Source organism: Xyrauchen texanus, chromosome 38 (genome assembly GCF_025860055.1).
Source record: "Xyrauchen texanus isolate HMW12.3.18 chromosome 38, RBS_HiC_50CHRs, whole genome shotgun sequence".
Lineage (NCBI taxonomy): Eukaryota > Metazoa > Chordata > Actinopteri > Cypriniformes > Catostomidae > Xyrauchen > Xyrauchen texanus.
In genome coordinates, this window is record NC_068313.1 from 34,043,465 (window position 1) to 34,069,804 (window position 26,340).

General features: G+C 36.5%; 1 protein-coding gene across 1 annotated transcript in view; it reads left to right on the plus strand.

The window, feature by feature from the left end:
- The window catches only part of scaf4b (SR-related CTD-associated factor 4b), a 46,883-nt gene extending 20,895 nt beyond the window's left edge, over positions 1-25,988 (plus strand). The window contains exons 17-19 of the transcript XR_007969018.1: positions 22,406-22,543; positions 24,169-24,231; positions 24,377-25,988. The gene's annotated coding sequence lies outside the window, so the exon portion shown is untranslated. The remainder of the gene's footprint in view (positions 1-22,405; positions 22,544-24,168; positions 24,232-24,376) is intronic.
- The last annotated feature ends 352 nt before the right edge of the window (positions 25,989-26,340 follow it).

Here is a 26,340-nt window from a genome sequence, read left to right on the forward strand (position 1 = left end):
ATGTAAGGAGAAATATAATTGGCAGTCACCTTAATCATATCAAAGTTATTTAATGCATTTCATTTTAGAAATTTGGGTTAAACTCTTTTTGTATTTATTAGCCACTTTCACACACAAAACCTGTTACATATCAGTAAAATTGGCAGATTACCTTTTTTGGTAAATGTAGATCTGCTATTCACACATCCAACAGGTTTCTGTCTTTTATCCATATTTCTAGCATTTACATATCCGCACCAAAATGCCGTAATTTGCCGGAAATGCACTGGTCAGATGGTGAACAGCTGTTTTCTGCATAACGTAGATAGTCACAAGCGAATAATTGCATCAGCTTCTTCAGACATTTCTGATTGACAACAGACTTGATACGCCAGAGTGTCCTTTCCTCGAACTTGCTCAAACGGTTAATCTTAAGCAATAGATCAATACGCAACTTTGCTGCAATATTACAACTATTAATGGCAAATTGCTGGAGCTGATTTTCCAGCATTTTTACATTGTCTTGTTCATGACTTCTAAATAAGAAAGTGATGCTAAATGTACAGAAATCACTTTGTCACTCAACCATATACACAAGTGCAACAGTGGAGGAAAGTCTTTGGTGCAATTCTGAGCAACAAAGAAGTCATGACAGTGGTGAGACATACCAATCTAGAAAGTCTGAATGTGTGAAAGCACCTATTGTGAACAGAAAATTCATGACCTTCATAGCATTACATTTTAACACTCTTGTTAAAAGCTGTTTTGCTAGTTCTTGGATGTAACCAATTCTGAGTCCACTGACAAATTCATATATTTGTAGTCCACATATGTTCCATATATGAAGTAAAATAAATATGCACTCACTGAGCATTTTAATTAGGAACACCTGTACACACCTACTTATTCATGCGTTTTATCTAATCAGCCAATCGTTTTGCAGCAGTGCAATGCATGATATCATGCATATACGGGTCAGGAGCTTTAGTTAACGTTCACATCAACCATCAGAATGGGGAAAATGTGATTTCAGTGATTTGTGAGTGACTGTGGTATGAATGTTGGTGCCAGACGGGCTGGTTTGAGTATGTTTGTAACTGCAGATCTCCTGGGATTTTCATGCACAAAAGTCTTAAGAGTTTATTTAGTATGGTGCTAAAAACAAAAAACTCCAGTGAGCGGCAGTTCTGTGGACAGAAACTCCTTGTTGATGAGAGAGGTCAATGGAGAATGGCCAGACTGGTTCGAGCTGACAAAGTCTACAGTAACTCAGATAACCACTCTGTACAATTGTGGTGAGAAAAGAATCTCAGAATGCACAACTTTTGAGGTGGATGGGCTACAACACCAGAAGACCATAGTGTTCCTAATAAAGTGCTCGGTGAGTGCATATTGTAAACAACAGCGTAAAGGGGCTGTTGTGTGGAGCTAATGAAAAAATTAGCTAGTTAATCAAAGTGCTTTTTTATAAATGTAAGGGGAAAACAAAGTTATTTGTAAATTATTCTAATTGGTGTTTATTATAAAAACAAAGAACATTTCAGAGGTACGTTATTATATGGCAGATGCTAAATAGTGGCAGATATTATTTGCTCCCATATTTAAAAATGAACACACAGTAAATGGGCATTACTGCAGTGTGTTTATTTAGAGTCCCACTGACACCCTACAACTACCCCTAAACCTTACCTTAACCATCCCTTAGGAAAAATAACCTTTGTTTTACTACAGTAACCATAGTTTCATCTTGGTATTTTGTAGTAAAATGATGGAAATTAAACCATGGTTGCTATATTACCACCATATTACTTTAGTAACACCATGCTTTATTGCATTAAAACTATGGTTTCTGCCAAAAAACATGGTCACCAAAACAAGGCGGAATCGAACTAGGGTGACCTGGACAACACTACACATCATCTTTACACCCTACGCTAATTAAGCGACACCTATTGTCTAGTTTGTTATATATTTCTGTGGTTCCACCAGACAATTGGGGTGCAAATAGATGCACTGTCTGGCAGATGTTATTAACACTGGGGTGTAAGTAGACACACTGGTATTATATTACGAGTTGCTGTGTGTGTAATTGAGTAAAGGGGTTAAGCAAATAACACTGCAAACGCAATATTGCCCATCTCACTCGACACGCTGTGGAAAAACTCTAAAAAGGGTACAACATTGAAACTTGATTTAGTAACATTACAAGGGAAAATGTGTGGTGTGTGTGCGCGCCTGCTTTTAAGAGGTGCTTAATCACGCAACACAGAAGCACTAAAGAGACGTTCACAAACTGCATGCATTTCAGTGTTGAACCTAGCGAAGACCTGCATTGAGAGATTTAGTCGTTTTTTTTTTTTAAATTAGGCATTTTGTTCTTTGTGCTTTAAAGTATTCTTTCACTTTTTTTCAGAGTTGTTAACTCATAAACCGCTATGCCCATTTCATGGAGTGAGAGTGCATTGCCTGATGGGTTCAGTGCGCTTTGCGATCCGATTGAGGCTTTAAAAACGAAAAGAAAAGGGAGAAACTGTCTGAAAAGAGCGCTTCATTCACCAGAAGAAAGATCATATTGATCAAATTTGGGGGAAAATTAAACATTTGAAAAACACCACATCTCGATAAATTGATAAAATACCTTTTACTACTGAAAATATGATTTCAAACATGATACGTGATTTTATAGTTACACTAACATCTTGCTACTGAGAAATGTAGGGCAACTAATAAAGTACCAGATGCATATTTTCACCAGATGAAAATAAACCTATGTTTCGATCTGAGAAAAAAGTACCTTCAGTGTTTTTGCCATTTCAAACTTCTTATCAACTTAGTGGCCTGGTGGACACGGATCCGTTGATACCATCAAAGGAGAGGTCATTTGGAACTGAATTTCTACAGTTTTCAACAAAGCAGGAGAAATAATTGGTGTCTGGAATTCTGAAGTTCATTCTGCACACAACCTTATTTCATAATGAATTCAAACTTGTGTTCAAATATGTGCACTTGTTTAAAAAAGAGCTCGGCATTTGTCATTCCACTTTAGTTAACAAGGTTAATGAGTTCAGAAGATTGTAGAATACCCCATTAATTTGCTTCTGCTGATATTTTTTTTCAATGAACTCACAAAGGTGAGTGTTTGAGGTTCTGGATTTTTGATGTTCTGGATTTTGGACCTCTAAAGAACTCGAGTGCTGCAAAGGAAAACGGTCATTTTATTTTTGGATATCTCTGGCCCTGAACTTCACTGTGGCTAGACATTCAGCCACAACACTTGCACGGACAGGTAATGGCTTGATGCCATGTTGAATGAAGTTTCACTTTTGTGAAAGTGAAATGAGTGAATATTTGTCTTTTGACCCTGGCAAAGCAATACATGCATTGCAAAGTGTTGAAAGTCCGATCTTCTCAAATTTAAATCTGAATTTGAAGAGTCTACACCTCAATGTCAAAACAGCATCCGTGACAAACGTTACAAGCGATGGGGTATTACTTCTGATGATCTGCCTCGGCAATGGCCTTGTTTACCTGCGGATTGAGTCTTTCGTGATAGAGCATCACCAAATGGTGATTGTACCTGTTGGCAATGCTGTCTTCTGACTCGGAACCTGCTGGAGTCGTTTTGGTTGGGCAACTGGAAACTCTTTCCTCGAAGGAGCTTGAGATTTGGTAAGGTGAAAATTTCTTTTACTTGAGTTGTTTGTCAAACTGTTGTTGATTTTAGGCCATGCTTATGTTGAAAACCTCTCTCAGATCCTTTTCATGTTACCATCGACTTGAAAGCCAAACAATGATGAAACCGACTGTGCTACTACGTTAGTCTCGTCGTTTAGTTTCGTGTTTTCCCATTTTTAACATCTTAAGTAATTTAATTATCAACTTTATGTGAAAGTCAAAACTTAAAGATAAAGTGTTGAGAGCACCAAATGGTGGTGTCTGTTTTGGCTGCCCGACTGGGCTTGTCATAACAGCATCGACCCTGTTTACATGCACTTAAAGGGATAGTTCACCCAAAAATGAAAATTCTCTCATCGTTTAATCACTCTCATGATATCCCAGGTGTGTATGACTTACTCTCTTCAGCAGAACACATTTGAAGAAAAATATCTTCGCTCAGTGGGTCCTTTAAATGCAAGTGGATGGTGATCACCCCCACCCCCAAAGAAAAACTCAGATAGTCAGCATAAACATCATCAATACGACTCCAGCAGTTAAAATAATGTCTTCTAAAGTGATATGATCACTTTTGTTGTGAAAAGATAAATATTTAAGTACTTTTTAACTATAAAGCACCACATCCATTCAGCAGTAGTAAGCGTGTGCGGCACACGTGGAAGAGCAGTGCCGTAGCTGAGTAGGAGGAACACTGTATGGAAACTAAGTTGGTTTTGATCTTTATATGTATCTGTTTGTTTACTCACAATGGTGCATTTGTGTGCTTATCCTAGATGTCTCAACCGAGAGAAAAACGAGAGATTATGTTCATAACATAAAAAATTCAGTAGTGGTGGCATAGTGGTCTAAAGCACATAACTGGTAACCAGAAGGTCGCTGGTTCGATCCCCACAGCCACCACCATTGTGTCCTTGAGCAAGGCACTTAACTCCAGGTTGCTCCGGGGGGATTGTCCCTGTAATAAGTGCACTGTAAGTCACTTTGGATAAAAGCATCTGGCAAATGCATAAAATGTATTATGTAAAAGCGATACAATCGCTTTAGAACACATTCATTTAACAGTTGGAGTTGTTTGGATGACGGTTATGCTAATTGTCTGTTCTTTTTGGAGCTTCAAAAGTCAGATCTCCACCCACTTGCGTTTTAAGGACCTACTGAGCTTTGATATTTTTCTTCAAATGTTTTCTGCTGTAGAAAGAAAGTCATACACACCTTGGATATCTTGAGTGATTAAACGATGAGAGAATTTTCATTTTTAGGTGAACTATCCCTTTAAGAAAATGGCTTATTTCCAGGTTTTTACAGAAAGTACCATTCTGACCAAGACCATCTTAACGTTTAGGAGAAATCGGATTTACACCACTGCTTATGTGGCCATGTAATGCATAAGTGGCATTCTCAGAGGGTTTTGAAGAGTGCATGGAAAAGACCGAATTTCTGGGAAGCACACTGAGAGAAGGAAAAACACACTAACGATCAACAGGAAGACACCAATTTCGAATATTATCTGCTGTCGCTCATGTACGTGAATACACATTAGTACACAGGGGAATCCTTTAGTATAATGTAAGTGGGCAATACTATTGCAGCATAATGCCACAATAAAGAGTAGTCTTATTGGATGGCATGATTTTACACCAGCGTCGTATTCCCTTTATTTTGTAGAAAGCTGTTTACTGACTGAACTGCTGCCCGGAAGTATACAAGGGTAAAGAGCACGGCCCTAACATGATGCATGTAAACATAAACACCGCTTTCACGTCTTGAGCACAGGGCTGTAGGCTAACTTTTATAAGTGTTATTACAGGTGCTAGTGAACTTTAAAAATAAATAAATATCTTTAGCACACATTTAATTTAATTAGCACACAGAAGAGTAGTATTAAAATGGTTTTATCACTATTTAAATTTTTTTATTACTATATTAACAAATTGTTTTACTGTGGTTTGAACTGTAGCAAAGTGGTAGCTCATTCAAAAATCTCCTCAATAATCTGCCGCAAGTAATACTTTGGCATATCCAAAGTTTGCAACTAGTTCTTCCTCATCATTCTAGCAGATTTGTCACTAAAAATCAAACTTTATCTGGTGGACTAATGAAAATGAGCACCCGGACTCTAAATTGCCTAATAGCATGCCAGTTGGAATAGTTTCTCTATTTTTGTGTGCAATATGCATCAGGTGGCCATAAATGGTCTGTGGATATTTTATAGGGCTATGTCCAAAAAGGAACCGCCCATATGCCAAAGTCTTGCAAGAGTTGCCTTTGCTGTTACTAAGATTAGGGTAAGACTTTCAGCAACAGGATAGTTACCTTCTAGACACGACATTTTATAGGCATGCTGTCTGAGTCTGAGAGCTTATTGGCTCAACCAATGTCTAGAGTTTGGCCAATGACTAATGGGGAGTGTTTTAAATTAGTGTGAAATGAGTCATTATGTTTGCAATTCTGTTTGGCGCCTCTAGTGGCGCAGAAAGCACACTACCTTTAAATAAATGTAACAACTCAAAGCAGTCAATTTACACATACAATATTTGTAAGTTAAATTAGTTTATGGAAAATAAAATGCATGGATTAGGTCTGCAGCTCTGACATAATTAGGAAACGTGTTTCTGTCAACTGAATGCGTTTAGTATTTCCAGCGTAGACAGCGTTTATTGATTATAATGGACGCTGTATAGTTTGTTTCAGTCTAGTTACACAGAGTTGTTGTTTTTAAAATGTATCATGGTATGCTTCTCGTGCCAGAGCTGGTGTGATTACTTCTGAAATGTAATTGAGTACTGATCAAAATGTAACTATAATATGAATACGAATATTATCAAATGTAATCCATTTGCATGTAATCATTTTTGTAATCTGAATATGTAATCTTAAATACATGTAATTTGTTACTGTCTAGCACTGCAGAGAACTAATCTCAGAACCCTGCTGCTTTTCCACTCATTTGACCAATGAACATTCATGTAACAGAGTATGTTACATCATGGTCTTTTTAAAGTCTTTCAAGTTTTTAAATAAATCTTAATATCCAAGGAATTTTAGTCTGTTGTTTTGGCTGTATAGTTCAAAATGGAATACAAATTCCTGCTTTTCACTAAATGAACACAATTTTTATTTTTATGCACCAATATACATAGAAACAAAAACTCCTTATCTTTACTAAAACATTTGAATATATGGAAAATGCCACATAGACACTTCCATGAGTGCCTTTGAATGATGATGCAATCATGTTAAATCAAAGTTTCCAATTGAATCTAACGCCATTTTTGCTACAAGTTTAATTAAATTAAATCAAGTTAAAAAATATATATATATGATGGGGCCAATGCAAATTTTGGCAGGGAAAGTAAAACATTGGAATTACTGGGCCAACAGAAAAAAATCCATATTTTTGTGCCCTGTATTGTCACATCTTGATTACTATTTTGCATGTTAGATAAATGATGTCTAGTTTTCTCTAAAATAATGTTTTTGAAAAGTCAAGAAATGTTGACTTCTGTCAGTTTGTTCAAAAAAGGTGTCATGAGTCAAGAAAGAGATGTTAAAAGTTGTGGTTGTTATCACTCCGGGTTTATTCGTCACACTTCGAATGGATTTAGGCGCATTTCATAGCGGGATTCAGCACTTCGCACAAAGTGGTTGTGTAATTCACATTTTGGGAGATATAGTATGTCATTCAGGTATTCATTGCATACAGGAAATATGCATCACTATACGTCCTGCAAAAATAATAGTAGTATGCTATTCCAAACAACTATTGTTGAGTTTGAACAATGGGTGCATTTGGGTAACTGATTTTGCGAATACGAGCACTTTCTGGTTTCAACGTGGGATCCGAACCCGGGTCTTTCATGCTGCTGACGCAACGCACTTCCGGTCGCGCCACAAGGAAAGGTAAACTCGCTTGAGCCAAACAAAAATGTTTGATAGGAGATGGCGCTTGTCACTGAGTCCGATCCTAGGGAACTCTCGGAAACAATGCCTTCTTCCTACTTCCCGTGTGATCATGTTGGAGGAAACTCAAATGGTGCCTTGGTAAATATTTAAAAAAGATACTCATGGCATTGTGAATGGGTTGATTATCCAGAACCAGTAATCCCCTCATGAACTGGTATGAAAAGGTAGTTTTAACCAGTGGGCAGTGTTCACATTAAACTATTGTGCTTTATTTTGGTGCATCAATGCAATTAGAAGAATTTTATTAAAAATGTTATGTTATAAAATAATAATACATATAATAATATTGCTTTTGACAATATGGCATTTGGCAACAGTTATTTAGGAACGGTCTGTAATATTTTTAATGCAGGTCTATGAAGGTAATTTAGTGGCTAAAAGATTAAAGTAGAATAAGATTTGTAAAAGCATAAATAAAGTGTGATAGAAAGATTTGCATGTGCAGATCATAGCTATCTTTACACTGCAAAGGTGGCACAGAAGCTGTATGGGCATTTACACATACCGTTTAATGCTGGTCAGACAAGGTATAAATGCATTTGAACAGCAATAACAACTGCATAAACAATGTTATGAGACTAATGTTTTATCAATACTTGTCATAAGTGTTGTTCGTGTGTTGTGAATGTGAAACTTAATATTAACACAAAATAAATTTGACTTCCTTTTTTACACGCTTACACTTTTGGTGCTGTTTTTGCACATAAACATTGCAAAACTGCCATCAGCGATATGTAAGCAAAGAAAGGGTGTCATGAACAGCAAAGTGGATTGATTGCGTAGAATCAGTCTGTATGTGTACTAATGCAAATGTGTAAATGACTTGTGTTTGTGGCTAAAATATTTTCCAGAAATAATCTGATATACATTGTGCTGTCTTCCCTTTTGTTGCATTCACATTTTTGCACTAGTTTCTGACTTTTAGCTTTTCTTTCGAAAGCTCGAGGACAAAGGCGGGTGTAATAATGTGAAATACAGCTGCACATATCTCAGCTTTCTCTTCTGAGTAGCCCTCTTAAATATGAAAAATTAAAAACTTAAATATTGCTACACATTCTTTTATTTTGTAAGTTTAGCCGACACCATTTATTGATATAAATATGAATCTCAATCTGGTATTCAATCTATTAAATAAAAAAAACAATGACAGAATTAGTAGAAAGAGTAAAAAAGATTTCTAACATGATTCTAGCAACATGGATGGATGGATACCTGCAAATTTCATGTACCCGTCCATCACTTTATCGCCCATCCATTCATTTCTAACTGTCTATCCATCTAAAAGTCCGTCCATCCATTTCTAACTGTCCATCCATTCATTTCTAAACATCCATCCATTTCTAACAGTCCGTCCATCCATTTCTAAACATCCATTTCTAACCATCCATCCATTCATTTCTAAACATCCATCCATTTCTAGCTGTCCATCCATCCGTTTCTAACCATCCATCTATTCATTTCTAAACATCCATCCATTTCTAGCTGTCCATCCATCCATTTCTAACCATCCATCCATTCATTTCTAAACATCCATCCATTTCTAGCTGTCCATCCATCCATTTCTAACAGTCCGTCCATCCATTTCTAAACATCCATTTCTAACTGTCCATCCATCCATTTCTAAACATCCATTTCTAACTGTCCATCCATCCATTTCTAAACATCCATTTCTAACTGTCCATCCATCCATTTCTAAACATCCATTTCTAACTGTCCATCCATCCATTTCTAAACATCCATTTCTAACCGTCCATCCATTAATTTCTAAACATCCATCCATTTCTAACAGTCCGTCCATCCATTTCTAACAGTCCATCCATCTAACACCCATCCATTCATTTCTAAACATCCATCCATTTCTAACTGTCCATCCATCCATTTCTAACTGTCCATCCATCCATTTCTAAACATCCATTTCTAACCATCCATCCATTCATTTCTAAACATCCATCCATTTCTAGCTGTCCATCCATCCATTTCTAACCATCCATCCATTCATTTCTAAACATCCATCCATTTCTAGCTGTCCATCCACCCATCCATTTCTAGCTGTCCATCCATTCATTTCTAACTGTCTATCCATCTAAAAGTCCGTCCATCCATTTCTAACTGTCCATCCATTCATTTCTAAACATCCATCCATTTCTAACAGTCCGTCCATCCATTTCTAAACATCCATTTCTAACCATCCATCCATTCATTTCTAAACATCCATCCATTTCTAGCTGTCCATCCATCCGTTTCTAACCATCCATCTATTCATTTCTAAACATCCATCCATTTCTAGCTGTCCATCCATCCATTTCTAACCATCCATCCATTCATTTCTAAACATCCATCCATTTCTAGCTGTCCATCCATCCATTTCTAACAGTCCGTCCATCCATTTCTAAACATCCATTTCTAACTGTCCATCCATCCATTTCTAAACATCCATTTCTAACTGTCCATCCATCCATTTCTAAACATCCATTTCTAACTGTCCATCCATCCATTTCTAAACATCCATTTCTAACCATCCATCCATTAATTTCTAAACATCCATCCATTTCTAACAGTCCGTCCATCCATTTCTAACAGTCCATCCATCTAACACCCATCCATTCATTTCTAAACATCCATCCATTTCTAACTGTCCATCCATCCATTTCTAACTGTCCATCCATCCATTTCTAAACATCCATTTCTAACCATCCATCCATTCATTTCTAAACATCCATCCATTTCTAGCTGTCCATCCATCCATTTCTAACCATCCATCCATTCATTTCTAAACATCCATCCATTTCTAGCTGTCCATCCACCCATCCATTTCTAGCTGTCCATCCATTCATTTCTAGCTGTCCATCCATTCATTTCTAGCTGTCCATCCATCCAAATTAAAAATATAATTAAGATAATGAACAGCAACCAGAAGAAACATTTGAACATCAGATTAACATTCATATTTATGTTTATAAAAGGTGTCTGCTCAACTTTAAACACAACAAAAGAATGTTTATTGTTTTATTTAATTAAGATTTTTTTTTATACACAATGTTTAAGTTTTGAGTGAAGAGATCCCGTTCTGCCAGAGGAGCGATGCTGAGCCATGTGAAGATGATGTCTGTTACGTTATTAAACCAATCAAGTCAGTCAACTAATCAACCAAAACCTGATTTGATTGGTTACAAGAAGCAGGTAGACTGATTTAGCTGATTGCTGGTTTGCAATGTTTTTGGCCATGTTTAAGTGCAAAAAAGAGCCAAACGTCGAAGCTCGGAAGAGTCACAAGAATACAGATCAAATTTACTTTGTGATAATATGAAGTTACAGATTCACAACACATAATTTACACTACAATATTGCAAATAATGTATTCTTAAGCTTGCAATTTGATTTAGGCTTTCACAAATCTTACTCTGCTCATGCTAATCATTTAGGCACTATTTTATCTTTATACAGGTCTAGTGGGGCTTTTTCACTGCACGGTACGACTCGACTCTGCTCGTTTTTTGGGGGTTTTCCAGTGTCTATGGTACCTGGTACTGTTTTTAGTACCACCTCAGTCGAGGTTCCAAGCAAGCCGAGCCGATACTAAATGTGACGTCAAAAACCGTGACCTGCAGGGTTTTGACGTGATTGGTCAGAGATATTCGTCACTACCAGCGTCACTAGATTTGTGACACGGGACATCAGCCTGCTAGTTTTAAAGTTAGCAACAGCGATTGCAGTATCATTTGTTCATGCAACTTGTAAAAAGAAATGGCTGTGCGCAAAACCACGCCGTGGTCAATAAATGAGGTGCCGGCGTTCCTCTCGTTAGTAGCCGAGGAGAGGATTCAACAAGAGCTGGATGGGACGACACAAATATGACAATCAGCCTGTAATCCCACCACGTTGAGGAGGCGCTAAACTGCAGTGGCAAAGCAAGCTCAGAAAAGTGATGCGAGTCGAACAGTAACATGCAGTGGAAAAGTGCCATTAGTGAAGGGTCTGTTCCTTGAATTAAAACTCCTACTTATTAAAACAAAAAGTATTTTATGTACTTCATTTCAAATATGTGCAACATGTTATGTGTTGTGTAAGTCAGGGTATTATGAAGACATACAAAAATATATGTTTTATCCCATGAAATTAAAATGTGATTTATTTTTTTATTTATTTTAGTCCGACTATAGAGTGCAACAGTACCCGCCACTTCTTCAGCCATGTTGCTTCTGGAAGGGATTTTATAAGGTCCTTCTTAAGAGTTCAAAGCAAATCACAACATAACAAAACTTTGATTTGATGCAAGGTATTTGAAAATCAGACCAAAAAAACAAAGGTACAAGATTGTGTACTTAAATGAGGGAATGAACTACAATCCCATGGTGCATTGCAAATTACATAATTTAAATAAAAATGATGGAAAAATATAAAATTATTTGTAATTTTCATATATATGTCAATTTCAAATATATTTATATATTTTTCAAGTATATATTTTTTTAATTTGTAATTTTTTTTTTTTTTTACCTAACCCAAAATAAAAAAAAATAATGTACAGTACATAAACAAACAACAACAAAAAACAGTTAATTTAGATGTTAATATATCAACAGCACATTTATTTTTTACATAACACAAGTAAGATAAAATTTATTTTAATACATTATATTCAAAACTGGTATTTTTTTTTATTTTTATATTATTCAAATAACAATACTGCTTTTAAAAGGCAACTACTCAAAACTGAGTTATGACCAGGGACTAAAAATTATTTTTTTTTCATTCTGGTTCAGAAGTTACGCAGCCTCTTTCCAAATGGTAACCAGTTAAAACAAAATAAAGTTAATAAAAAAGAATGGTTAATAATGTTCTTTTTAAAAATGCCAGTACTCTGCGCTAAGGGGTGGGTGAAACACCAGTTGCAGTGTTGCCAGATCTCGCGAAAAAACAAAGGACCTGGTCTGGAAAAACAAGCCCAAAATAAGCCACTTGTCTCACCTAAATAAGCAATAAAAAATGCTCCAGTATGATGGATTTATCAGCATAGAAATCATAAGCATACAGTTAATTAACAGTTAAGTATAATTTTATTTACAGATCTGCTTCTCATTCAAAACCCAGCAGCATCAAATCTGTATTAATGCATCATATGCAATAATTCACTGAAGACTTGGAAACAACTGAGAAATTTTCTTTCTACATCTAATAATGTTTTCCTTGTACACTAAAAAGATTATCATTGAGCAAACTTAAAAATTAGACGCACCATGATGCAGTAAGATTTTTGTGTTCACTCAACGACGTTTTAATAATTGTCCTCAGTCACATTGCTTTGTTCATTCAATGTGAGTTTGTTCACTAAATGCAAAAATTCTTAAAGTACTAATTTCTAGTTCAGCCGACTAACATAAAGTGGTGTAGTTCCAAAAAATGACTGTGATAAACTCTTTGGCCTTTAGTTTCATGAAGAAAATAAATGGGAACTAAATTAACCAGTTATAACCTGTTATCTGCATTTAAAAATAATGATTTCACTCTGGAACTAATTAAAATCCCTTTGTTCCAGTTTTCGGTTACATTCTGAAAAAAATTCTGTTCCTTTTCGCTTTCTCCTTGAAATGTTTTTACTCTCTAGATATGACCAAAATGTTCCTGTAATATTTCATTCAACTGTGCTCATTTTCAAAGAAAGCTGAGTGTCAGTTTTATAATACACATTTTGCCAGACAGTCAAAAAACTTTGAAGCCATGTTTCGCTGTTGGCATAGACCTAGTTACTGCAGTTTGCCTTTGTGTGGCAGAATCAGGGCTGGACTGGTAATCTGGCATACTGGGCATTTTCCCGTTGGGTCGACGCACTTTGGGGCCAATCAGGGGCGGGATGGCCATCAGTAGAACTGAGTGGTCTGGTGGGTCGGCCACGAAACGTGCCAAATGTGCAAAAATGAGCCGCGTGTTATGCAGAACGGACCACAAAATGGCACGGATATGCACCCCTCCAAATCCTTTTTGAGGCCACTGTATATTTTTTATATCTATATATATATATACACATACACACACTGGGGGCCAAATGTTTGGAATAATGTACAGATTTTTCTCTTATGGAAAGAAATATGTACTTTTATTATTTTTATTAGTGGCATTCAACTGATCACAATGTATAGTCAGGACATTAATAACATGAAAAATCACTATTACAAAATGTTCAGAACTTCTTAAACTACTTCAAAGAGTTCTCATCATAAAATCCTCCTCATGCAGCAATGACAGCTTTGCAGATCCTTGTTATTCTAGCTGTCAGTTTGTCCAGATACTTTCACCCCCACACTTCCTGCAGCACTTGCCATAGATGTGGCTGTCTGGTCGGGCACTTCTCACACACCTTACAGTCTAACTGATCCCACAAAATATCAATCGGTTTAAGATCCGTAACACTCTTTTCCAATGTCTGTGTTTCTTTGCCCACTCGAACCTTTTCATTTTGGTTTTTCTGTTTCAAAAGTGTCTTTTTCTTTGCAGTTCTTCCCATAAGTCCTCCTGAGTCTTCTCTTTACTGCTGTACATGAAACTGGTGTTGAGCGGGTAGAATTCAATGAAGCTGTCAGCGGAGGACATGTGAGGCGTCTATTTCTCAAACTAGAGACTCTGATGAACTTATCCTCTTGTTTAGTTGTACATCTGGTCTTCCACATCTCTTTCTGTCCTTGTTAGAGCCAGTTGTGCTTTGTATTTGAAGACTGTTGATGACACCTTTGTATGAAATCTTCAGTTTTTAAGCGGTTTAATTTTTTGCCATTTTTGACCTAATATTGACCTTAAGACATGCCAGTCTATTACATACCGTGACAACTCAAAAACAAACACAATGTTAAGCTTCATTTAACGAACCAAATCACTTTCAACTGCGTTTGATATAATGGCAAGAGATTTCAAATGATCAATTTGTCATGATTACTCAAGAATAAGGTGTTGGATGTCTAGATTTTATTAAAAAAAAAGATTGTTTTTGTTGAAGGCCACTTTGGTGAATTAAAGTACCAATTTCATTAAGAAACAGCCAAATCTGTACATTATTCCAAACTTTTGGCTGCGTGTGTGTGTGTGTGTGTGTGTGTGTATATACAGTATATATATATATATATATACAGTATATATACAGTATATATATATATATATATATATATATATATAATTATTGATTAAAGGATTAATTGTACTGATCTTATACTGGGCCAGTGTGGGGCACTCCCTGTGAAAAAGAATAATAATTACATAATAAATTAATAACCACTTGCAGAATATGTGTCATTTTAAAGCTAAAAAATCTGGACTTTTAAAATGCATATAGCTGATCCTACCAATTCTTAAATAATGCTTTTTAATTTGCTGGCATATAAGAACTGTCTCGTTCTCATAATTCGCAAATTTGTTTATCATACCAATTATATTCAGAGTTAGTAATGAGCAAATTGCCAAACAGCAGTGAGTATTAGAGTATGAAATTCCCACAGACACAAAAATATAATAAACAGGAGTGGCTTTTTGTCACGTTTTCCTTTACTTTTCCTTGTCAAAGTTTTCATTACTTTCTGAAACATACACACAACATAGACAATGACATATCGTAACTTACATTTACATATTTGGCAGATGCTTTTATCCAAAGCGACTTACAGTGCACTTACTACAGGGACAATCCCCCCGGAGCAACCTGGAGTTAAGTGCCTTACTCAAGGACACAATGGGGTTGGTGTGGGGATCGAACAGACAACCTTCTGCTTAACAGATATGTGCTTTAGCCCACTACGCCACCACAGCAGACTATCTCAATTCAAACAATTCCAAATACAAAATAATATGACAAGTAGATCTTGAAATATTACTCAAAGAGTGTCCATAGAAAGACGATGCACAAATGGCGCTCAACACACTGTGTGTGTGTGTGTGTGTGTGTGTGTGTGTCCGTGCGTGCGTGCGTGCGTGTGCACGTGCGTTTGTGTGTTTTGTATGTGCACATGTACAAGGACTTTGTGTGTGCAATCACACATATACACATGTGCTCATCTAAAGGATTGAGATGCTGCTGAACATTTTTCTGTATTTTGTCGTCTAATCCATTCATTTCCAATGGTCGGTCATTTTTGACCAGGAACACAAGTGTAATAAAATAAATGAAATAAAGTTAAATAAATTATTAGAATTTTTTTCCAGATACCATATGTTAACAAAGTCAAGGAATTTTATTCCAATTGGATTAAGTAATAATAAAAAAAAAGTCCTGGTCAAAATCAACGTATCACAACATAAGGGTTAAAGGTTTAGAATTTATCGTTAAAATCAATTCCCTTGGAAAAATATTGAGATTTTTACTAATGGATACAGAGTGTTGCAAACTTCCTGTTTGAGTGCAACAGTCCGCCAACAAAGGAAATAAATGTGGCTTGTCAAGCGGCTTCATGGGGTTTTTAAAGGCACCTTAGCAATAATTTGCTTATTAAACTTAATTCATCTTTTAACCAATACCTCATCAAGAGCTTAAAGACAGTAAATTAATTGAATGGCTGTCAAATAATTGCTCCTTAAATATTATATTTTTAATTCTTACTATTAATGTATTATTCACATCAAATTTCACCATGCTTTATTATTGCTATTAGTCCATAAACACAAATCTGGTGGTTACTGGTGGCATGCAATGTTCTGTCAGAGGGACTTTGCTACCTTGCTGGGGTTTGTACTCTGCAAACCATTTTTGCACCATGGATGTAAACACAAACTCAAGGTTCAGTCTCAAGAAGTGCTGATCCAGGAGCTGGTTGGATGCAGAGATCACACCCTGTTTCAGGGACTCACTGTGCAGTAGTACTGTATGTGTTCTGTAAATTCTCCGGATGAAGAGCATCTGATAAATAATAACTCTGGATTAGCTCTATTTTGCTGGTCCAATCATTGTCCAGTATGATCAAACATATGTTCTCTCTGCAACTGGAACAAAACAAGCTATTTTTACTGAAGACCTACTGATAACCACTTCAAAAACATTTATTACATTCAGATTTTTACTACTAGTGTTTAATAGGCCTGTACGAGCTGTATTGACCCTTTTACAGAGTATACATTGCATTACATACATTATATTCTATGAGCTGTATTGACCCTTTTACAGAGTATACATTGCATTACATACATTATATTCTACGAGCTGTATTGACCCTTTTACAGAGTATACATTGCATTACATACATTATATTCTACGAGCTGTATTGACCCTTTTACAGAGTATACATTGCATTACATACATTATATTCTATGAGCTGTATTGGCCCTTTTACAGAGTATACATTGCATTACATACATTATATTCTACGAGCTGTATTGACCCTTTTACAGATTATACATTGCATTACATACATTATATTCTACTGAGCTGTATTGACCCTTTTACAGAGTATACATTGCATTACATACATTATATTCTACGAGCTGTATTGGCCCTTTTACAGAGTATACATTGCATTACATACATTATATTCTACTGAGCTGTATTGACCCTTTTACAGATTATACATTGCATTACATACATTATATTCTACGAGCTGTATTGACCCTTTTACAGAGTATACATTGCATTACATACATTATATTCTACGAGCTGTATTGACCCTTTTACAGATTATACATTGCATTACATACATTATATTCTACGAGCTGTATTGACCCTTTTACAGATTATACATTGCATTACATACATTATATTCTACTGAGCTGTATTGACCCTTTTACAGAGTATACATTGCATTACATACATTATATTCTACTGAGCTGTATTGACCCTTTTACAGAGTATACATTGCATTACATACATTATATTCTACTGAGCTGTATTGACCCTTTTACAGAGTATACATTGCATTACATACATTATATTCTACGAGCTGTATTGACCCTTTTACAGAGTATACATTGCATTACATACATTATATTCTACGAGCTGTATTGACCCTTTTACAGAGTATACATTGCATTACACTCATTATATTCTACAAGCTGTATTGACCCTTTTACAGAGTATACATTGCATTACACACATTATATTCTACAAGCTGTATTGACCCTTTTACAGAGTATACATTGCATTACATACATTATATTCTACAAGCTGTATTGACCCTTTTACAGAGTATACATTGCATTACACTCATTATATTCTACAAGCTGTATTGACCCTTTTACAGAGTATACATTGCATTACATACATTATATTCTACAAGCTGTATTGACCCTTTTACAGAGTATACATTGCATTACATACATTATATTCTACAAGCTGTATTGACCCTTTTACAGAGTATACATTGCATTACATACATTATATTCTACCAGCTGTATTGACCCTTTTACAGAGTATACATTGCATTACATACATTATATTCTACCAGCTGTATTGACCCTTTTACAGAGTATACATTGCATTACACTCATTATATTCTACAAGCTGTATTGACCCTTTTACAGAGTATACATTGCATTACATACATTATATTCTACCAGCTGTATTGACCCTTTTACAGAGTATACATTGCATTACACTCATTATATTCTACAAGCTGTATTGACCCTTTTACAGAGTATACATTGCATTACATACATTATATTCTACCAGCTGTATTGACCCTTTTACAGAGTATACATTGCATTACACTCATTATATTCTACCAGCTGTATTGACCCTTTTACAGAGTATACATTGCATTACACACATTATATTCTACAAGCTGTATTGACCCTTTTACAGAGTATACATTGCATTACATACATTATATTCTACCAGCTGTATTGACCCTTTTACAGAGTATACATTGCATTACATACATTATATTCTACAAGCTGTATTGACCCTTTTACAGAGTATACATTGCATTACACTCATTATATTCTACAAGCTGTATTGACCCTTTTACAGAGTATACATTGCATTACATACATTATATTCTACCAGCTGTATTGACCCTTTTACAGAGTATACATTGCATTACATACATTATAGTCTACAAGCTGTATTGACCCTTTTACAGAGTATACATTGCATTACATACATTATATTCCAAGTATGAATATGTGTTTTGCATGATTATCTGCTCTAGTTTTCCTCATTGAGTGGAGTTTTCTTGTAGATACAAATTTTTTATATTGTACAACATCCTGTAAAAATATACAGTGGCCTCAAAAAGGATTTGGACACTTACATTTGTTTGAATGTCAATGCATTAGAAAACAAAATTCTGAATCGAGTTGCATTTATTTGAAAGAAAATGTAGCACAATCACACTTTTCAAGCAAAACATTTCACAAAAAATGTAGGTGTCATATTACACAACAATAGATTATTTGTGAGATTATTTGTGAGAGTGTCAGACGTAATTGAAAGATGTTCATAGTTAATGTGCTGAACTCCACTTGTTGTAACTCTATTTGGACACTTGTGTTAACTTGAGGGAACGGACTTCATACATCCACTAAGAATCACCAAGACACCCGTTGATTAAAAGCCATCAAACAAAAATGACTCAAAGGCTTCTCCTATTTGCACCATGGTGCAAATAATGGTATATGCTATTTACACCCCAGTTCAAATAGTGGCAGATATTATTTACACCCAACCCTGGTGCAAATAATGGTAGATACTAATTGCACCATGATGCACATAGTGTCAGATACTATTTGCACCCATATTTCAATACTAACAGTATATGGGCATCACTGAATTGTGTTGAACTATGGTTTCTGCGAAAACTGTTTCTTTTTGGCAGAAACCTGAACTATGGTTTCTGCCAAAAAGAAAGCAAAACATGTTAATTACAATATAGTAATGCAATCTACACACAAGCGATACCGAGCCGCGGTAATGAGTGCGATCAACAGACCCCACCTCCGGATCAGTCCCTTCTCGGCACTCCCAGACATTCACCGTGACAAAATCACTGCGATTAAATCAACATTTCTATTCTTTTTTTTAGACATTATTATATTATAAGTAGTATTAGAGTGGAAACAGGAAATTGGATGGTTACAAATAGACACTATGCTGAAACATTAGAAGTTAGTTCTGAAAAATAATTTGTTTGCAGAGACTATTTTAGTAAGATATTTGCTATTTTGTTACCTAATGTAATGACATTCACAAATTGTTGTGATTTTTAAATCTTTTGAGTCCTAAAAGAACCACTTCCAGTTTTCCCTAACATAATTATTCACTAAGAATAATATAATCACAGGTAAGCATAAAGATGGCTTAATTCAGCTCTGCCATTGTGCTTTATTTCTGATGTTGTCCTAATGGGATTATTCATGCCTGGACTTCAGCCTGTGAAATTTTGTGATTCATCGGACGCAAAGATTCAGGAAGAGGCTCATCTATGCTGGATAAATGAAATGTGACAAGTAGAGTTCAGTGTTTGTCTCTGACAGTGAACCCAGTCTGATTTATTAAGCTCTTCTTATGGTTATATATGTTTCGGGTGTCTCAGAATGTAATGCACCAAACTCAAAACTACCTCAAAAGTAGATGTTAGGCCAAATGTTCAGTCTCAGTCACCACTTCCATTGCATCTTTTGTCCATACAGACATATTTTGTCCAAATGTATAGTAACTGAGGCTACCATTCTGCCTAATTTCCACAGAAGATAAAAAGTCAAACATGAGGTTGAGTAAATACTGAAGGAATTATATGTTTTGGGGGTTAACAATCCCTTTAAAGGAATGGTTCACCCAAAAACTAAAATTTATCATTTACTTACCCTCTTGCCATCACAGATGTGTACGACTTTCTTAATTCTGATGAACACAAAATAATATCTCAGCTCTGTTGTTCCATACAATGCTAGTGAATGGTGAGCAGAACTTTGAAGCTCCAAAAAGTACATAAAGGCAGGAATAATGTAATCCATACAACTCAAGTGGTTTAATCCATGTCTTCAGAAGCGGTCTAATTGGTTTTGGCTGAGAACAGACTAAAATATAACTCCTCCACTGAACATCTTGCCATTGCAGTCTCGATGCATGATCATGATTTAAAGCTCGATTACACTTCCTAGTGCTTGACGCATGGCTGATGTCAACATTTATAGTGTAAAAGGGGTTCAATTTTGGTCTGTTCGCACCCAAAAATGATTTGATCCATTCTTGAGACATGGATTAAACCACTGGAGTCTTATGTATTAGATTTATGTTGCTTTTATGTGCTATATGCAGCTTCAATGTTTTCGTCACCATTTACTTACATTGTATGGACCTATAGAGCTGAGATATTCCTCTAAAATCATTGTTTGTGTTATGCAGAAGAATGTCATGCACAGAGTAAATGATGAGAGAATTCAAATTATGGGTGAACTATTCATATAAGTTTGGGAACTGACATAATTTTACCATAGTCATAATGAACATCTGCCAGTAGATGGTGCTATCCAGCATAAGCGGCATATGTTTCTGTGTATATGGAGGTGTTCAGTCTCCAACAGCTGCCTACAGATCAAGAGCAGTTCTAGGATCAGTGGATGACCCCATGCATCTGTGTTCAGCCCTTGCAGCTGTGAATGTGTCATGCACCATACTTGATGTAATATAGGATTGCGATAAAATGCAAGTCTTTGTATAGTACTGGAAGTAAACTTAAACATTTTGCACCAACCTTATAGTCTCAGCCTCAGAGACAGCCAGATAGAATTAGATTTTTTAACATGAATAAAAATGTCTGTAGTTTAAAATATCATGTGTACAATAATTTTGTCCAGAGTTTCATGTCACTGGTTTGGTGAGTATCTAAATGGTTGTTTAGGAATATAGCAGGCTGTTACAGATCAATATCTGGGGAAATGTATTTGCTGCATTTTCCAGACTTCAGAGGTCCGTGGCGTTGTGCCTTCAAGAGTTATGAACTCTCGTATACAATTGTCCAACTGTCTGGCTTGTGAGAATGTCTTCAGTTTGAAGCAGAACTGCAGTGTGAATTATTTTACTAGCGATTTATGTTACTAACATATATCAGGTTTTACGCTAGTTCCTAAAAACAGGGTGCACAGCATTATAACGGTACACTGGGGGAAAAGTACAGTTGAGGAGCTTCCCAGCTGATTGCAAACACAGTGATGATATACTTTTGAGAGTTTTTCACAATAGAGCTGATCAAGACTTCTACATTTAATCTTTTAGCAGAGGTTGGAAATTTGAAACACCTCAGGCAATTTGTCCTATTAGTCAGCCTCTCTGGTAACTTGCTTTATGATAGTCCATTTTTACAAACATTTAGGTGCAAAAGTAATATCTAAATATTAAAATGGTAAATGGTCTGCACTTATATAGCGCCTTTTTAACCTTAGCGGTATTCAAAGCGTTTTACACTGTGTCCCAATCACACACAATCATGCACCAATGGCGCAGAGCTGCCATGCAAGGTGCTAGCCTGCCATTGGGAGCAACTTGGGGTTCAGTGTCTTGCCCAAGAACACTTCGGCATGTGGAGTCGTGTGGGCCAGGAATCGAACCACCAATCCTGCGATTAGTGGCCGACCCTCTCTACCACCTGACCCACAGCCGTCCCAATTATATAGATATTTTTAAGATAATGCATTAAAAATAATTCACAAACAACAGAAACACTCTTTGCCTCACATCTTTATAAATGTATTTTTCTGTTTCCCTGTTTTCCAAAATCTTTCATGTCTTGCTGACTTTGTATATGTCAATTGTAGTTACCTTCTTGACATGTCCCACCTCTGCTTCCTCTGCTGTAATGCCGGTTACCTCTCTACATTATAGGGTCCTGCATTTCAGCCTGTGGAGAATGTTCATCAAGTTCCTCATCCTAACTTAGGTCTGCGTCCCCGGCCATGATGAACGCAGTGCCCCATCCGACATTCCAACATCCAAGATTCAATCCGCCACAGATGCCTGCAGGTAGCTGCATAGAACTGCTCTCTCCTGATCCTGACCGCTTGAGTCTAAACAGATCATTTAGAAACATGCTTGACTAGACATACAGGTTGATGTTGAAATCATATCAGGCTATCCATAGAGCCCGTATGTACGCTCAGACGAAAGATTCGGCAGTAAGCAACAAACATGCATTTGTGTGACATTTGTGCATAACTGTGTAGGCTTTAGGATATCAATTCATACTTCATACATACTGTTATTGCTGCTGTTTACCTTGAAATGTTTATTATTTAATACAAAAAAATTATGTTTACCATACCTCTACAAAACACAGTAGGCATAATATGCATGATAAAAGCACATATTTTATCAGTAAGAAAATTTGTTTATATTTAGGATGCCTTAAGGGAGCTTGGCAATCTCGAGTTCCCTTCATTGCTGTTAAAGGAATATTCTGGATTCAGTACAATTTCAGCTCAATCAACAGCATTTGTAGTGAATGCTGATTACCACCCAAAAAATTAAAGAAAAAAGTTGCGGTTACAGTGAGGCACTTACAATGTAAGTCAATGGGGTCAATTTTTGGAGGGTTTAAAGGCAGAAATGTGAAGCTTATAATTTTAAAAGAGCACTAACATTAATTCTTCTGTTAAAACTTGTGTATTATTTGAACTGTAAAGTGTTTAAATTGTCATTTTAGGATTTGTAGCATTAAGCCTCATGCACAGAAAAGCCCAGTAAGCGATTTTATCACACTAAAATCATGTTAATACGCATATTGTTTATGTATTGCGGCAATACTTTTTTAAACGGTGAGTATTTTAATGTTTACGCATTGGCCCCATTCACTTCCATTGTAAGTGCCTCGCTTATTTTTATTTTTTTTTAAGAAAAGGAGGGACGAGACTAAATACATTTGTGAAGTTATCAACATTATGCCACAAATGCTTTCGATTGATCTTAAAGGGATAGTTCACTTAAAAATGAAAATTCTCTCATCATTTGCTCACCCTCATGCCATCCCAGATGTGTGACTTACTTTCATCTGCTGAACAAAAAGATCCACAATAGGGCAACATAAAAGTACTTAAGATGACTCCAGTGGTTTAATCCATGTCTTCTGAAGCAGTATGATTGGTGTGGGTGAGAAACAGATCAATATTTAAGTCCTTTTTACTTCACTTTCACTTTCTCCTTCTGTTTTTGGTGATTGACAATCTTCGTGCATATCGCCCCCTACTGGCTGGGAGGAGAGTTTATGACAAAAAGTATGACTCAGAATTTTTTTGAGTTTCTCATCCACACCTATCATATTGTGTCTGAACACAAGGACTTAGCCACTGGAGTCATATGGATTACTTTTGTGCTCCCTTTATGTGGCTTTTGGAGCTTCAGAATGTATGCACCCATTCACTTATGGACCTACAGAGCTGAAATATTGCAGAAGACAGATTGTATTCTGCAGAAGAAAGTCATACACATCTGGGATGGTATGAAGGTGGGTTAATGATGAGAGAATTTTCATTTTTGGGTGAACTATCCCTTTAACTTGTATTGAACCTGGAATATTCCTTTTATGTTGTGGCTGTCAAGGCAATTACACAAAGTCACCTTATCATACATTTTTACCTTGTTTTTAAAAACAGGATTCCATCCTGTCGCACCAATGGCCCAGATGAACCCTTCTGGTCCTCCAACCATCACATCAGGTACAGCTGATCGAGTGTGACACAAACACAGAGTCACCCACTAGTGACACTTTGAGAACCACTAGTATAGCTGAAAGTCTTCAAAATACCAAAGCCAGTGATACTGTACTGAATGTAACACCATTTCCTTTTTTCCTACTATCAGAAAACCCAATGGAAGGACATTTAAAAGACTCGCAGGAGGGCACTAAAAGTCACATAGACCCAACAGAAGGTCAACAACTAAGTTCCCCTCGTCCCGCCAACTTTCTGAGGCCCAGGTCTGGATTTTTACAACCACAACACCCTATGAGACCTCGTCCGCCGCTTATACAATCTTTCCCCAATGCTATGCCACGCCCAAATATGCCAACTCCAAATATGGCCCATCAAATGATGCCCACCCAAATGATGCACCCCAGGGGCCCCAACCCCATGTTCGGGGAACCCCGCGCCAGTCGGTTCAGGATGCCCATGATGGGCCCACGAGTAGAGAACTTCCCTCCACCCAGAGAAGGTATCTCCCCACAGGGGCCACCCAGGGGCCCCAGGGAAGGAGAACAGTGGGAAGAGAAACCAAACTGGAATGACTGGCAGGAACATGGACCCGAAAGAGGGCCAGAGAGATTTGGAAATGGGCCACCGTTCCAGCGGGGTGGATGGGGCAGGGGTGGCCACCGTGGCCGAGGTAACTTTGGGAACTGAACGTAAAATGGAGGTTTTCCACTGGCCACTGGCTTCGAGTAGATCCAGAGCGATTTCACGGACTTTGACTGAAATTAAGTTTGGACTGCGGAAGACAGGGAACAGGAATAAGGAGAACGTTCACACGAAAGGAACGGATACTGTTTCAAATGTTCATAGTCCACATGAAAATCGCAAACATTGTTTCAGAGGTTCATGTTCAAACGTGTTTCGGAATACGAGTGATGGTGCTGAACTTTCTATACATTAATATTCATCTTAATAGGAGTGGGAGAACCAGGGATCATTCAAGTTTGAAATTCTCATTGTAAGAATAAGCTCTTTCTATCTCTCTCTGTGAAATCGAAGGGGTCTGCAGTTTTTCAGACGTTGATTCGCTACCTCTTGTGTAAAGGGAAACATACGTGCAAACTGCAAGAGGTCTAGTATGATACATTAAATGTTTATAGTCCAGCTTAGACACTTAAGAAGTTCTACCATGAAGAAATCAACATTCTGCCCACCTTTTGTTGTGTATATTTGTTGGTAATATTTAGTTTAAAGCTTCTGTACCCTTTCAATGATAAAGAAGAGAGTAGCTGCAGTGTACTGTGATGAAAATGATACATTTGATCAAACTGGAGGTTACGTGTGCATAATTCTGCAGTAGAGTATTGTCTGTGGGCGTGTAATTTTACGAAACTATTTTTTTATCATTCCTGCTTTCGTTTTCTTTGTGACTTGTTTATATTAACATGCTAAAACAAAAACTAGTAAATGTTATATAGCTACTTAATAAACTGAGTTCTTGTTCATTTTCTCAAGATGACTTGATGTGAAGAAAGTCGTTTTGGAGTTATTTCAGTAGAGGTTGCCGTTTGTCAACCCTCAGACCTGAGCCCTGTCAGTCTAGGAATGATTTATTTCTCATAACATCTGCTGGTTAATAACTTGTGTTATTACCCAGATAGCACACGTACATCTTAGAGATGTCTGTTATAAGAGCGTTTCACATCTCATTCTTATTAGCATCTGCTAAACATCTTAAAAAGGTCTGATGTACAAACATAAATCATAAACGTATCAAAGACATCTGCTGAATATATATATATATATATATATACACATAAATGTTTGGAATAATGTACAGATTTTGCTCTTATGGAAAGAAATTGGTACTTTTATTCACCAAAGTGGCATTCAACTGATCACAATGTTTAGTCAGGACAATAATAACATTATTATTACAATTTGAGAAAAATGTTCAGAACTGTTTAAAATACTTCAGAGTTCTCATCATAAAATTCTCCACATGCAGCAATGACAGCTTTGCAGATCCTTGTTATTCTAGCTGTCAGTTTGTTCAGATACTCAGGTGACCTTTCACCCCACACTTCCTGCAGCACTTGCCATAGATGTGACTGTCTTGTCGGGCACTTCTCGCAC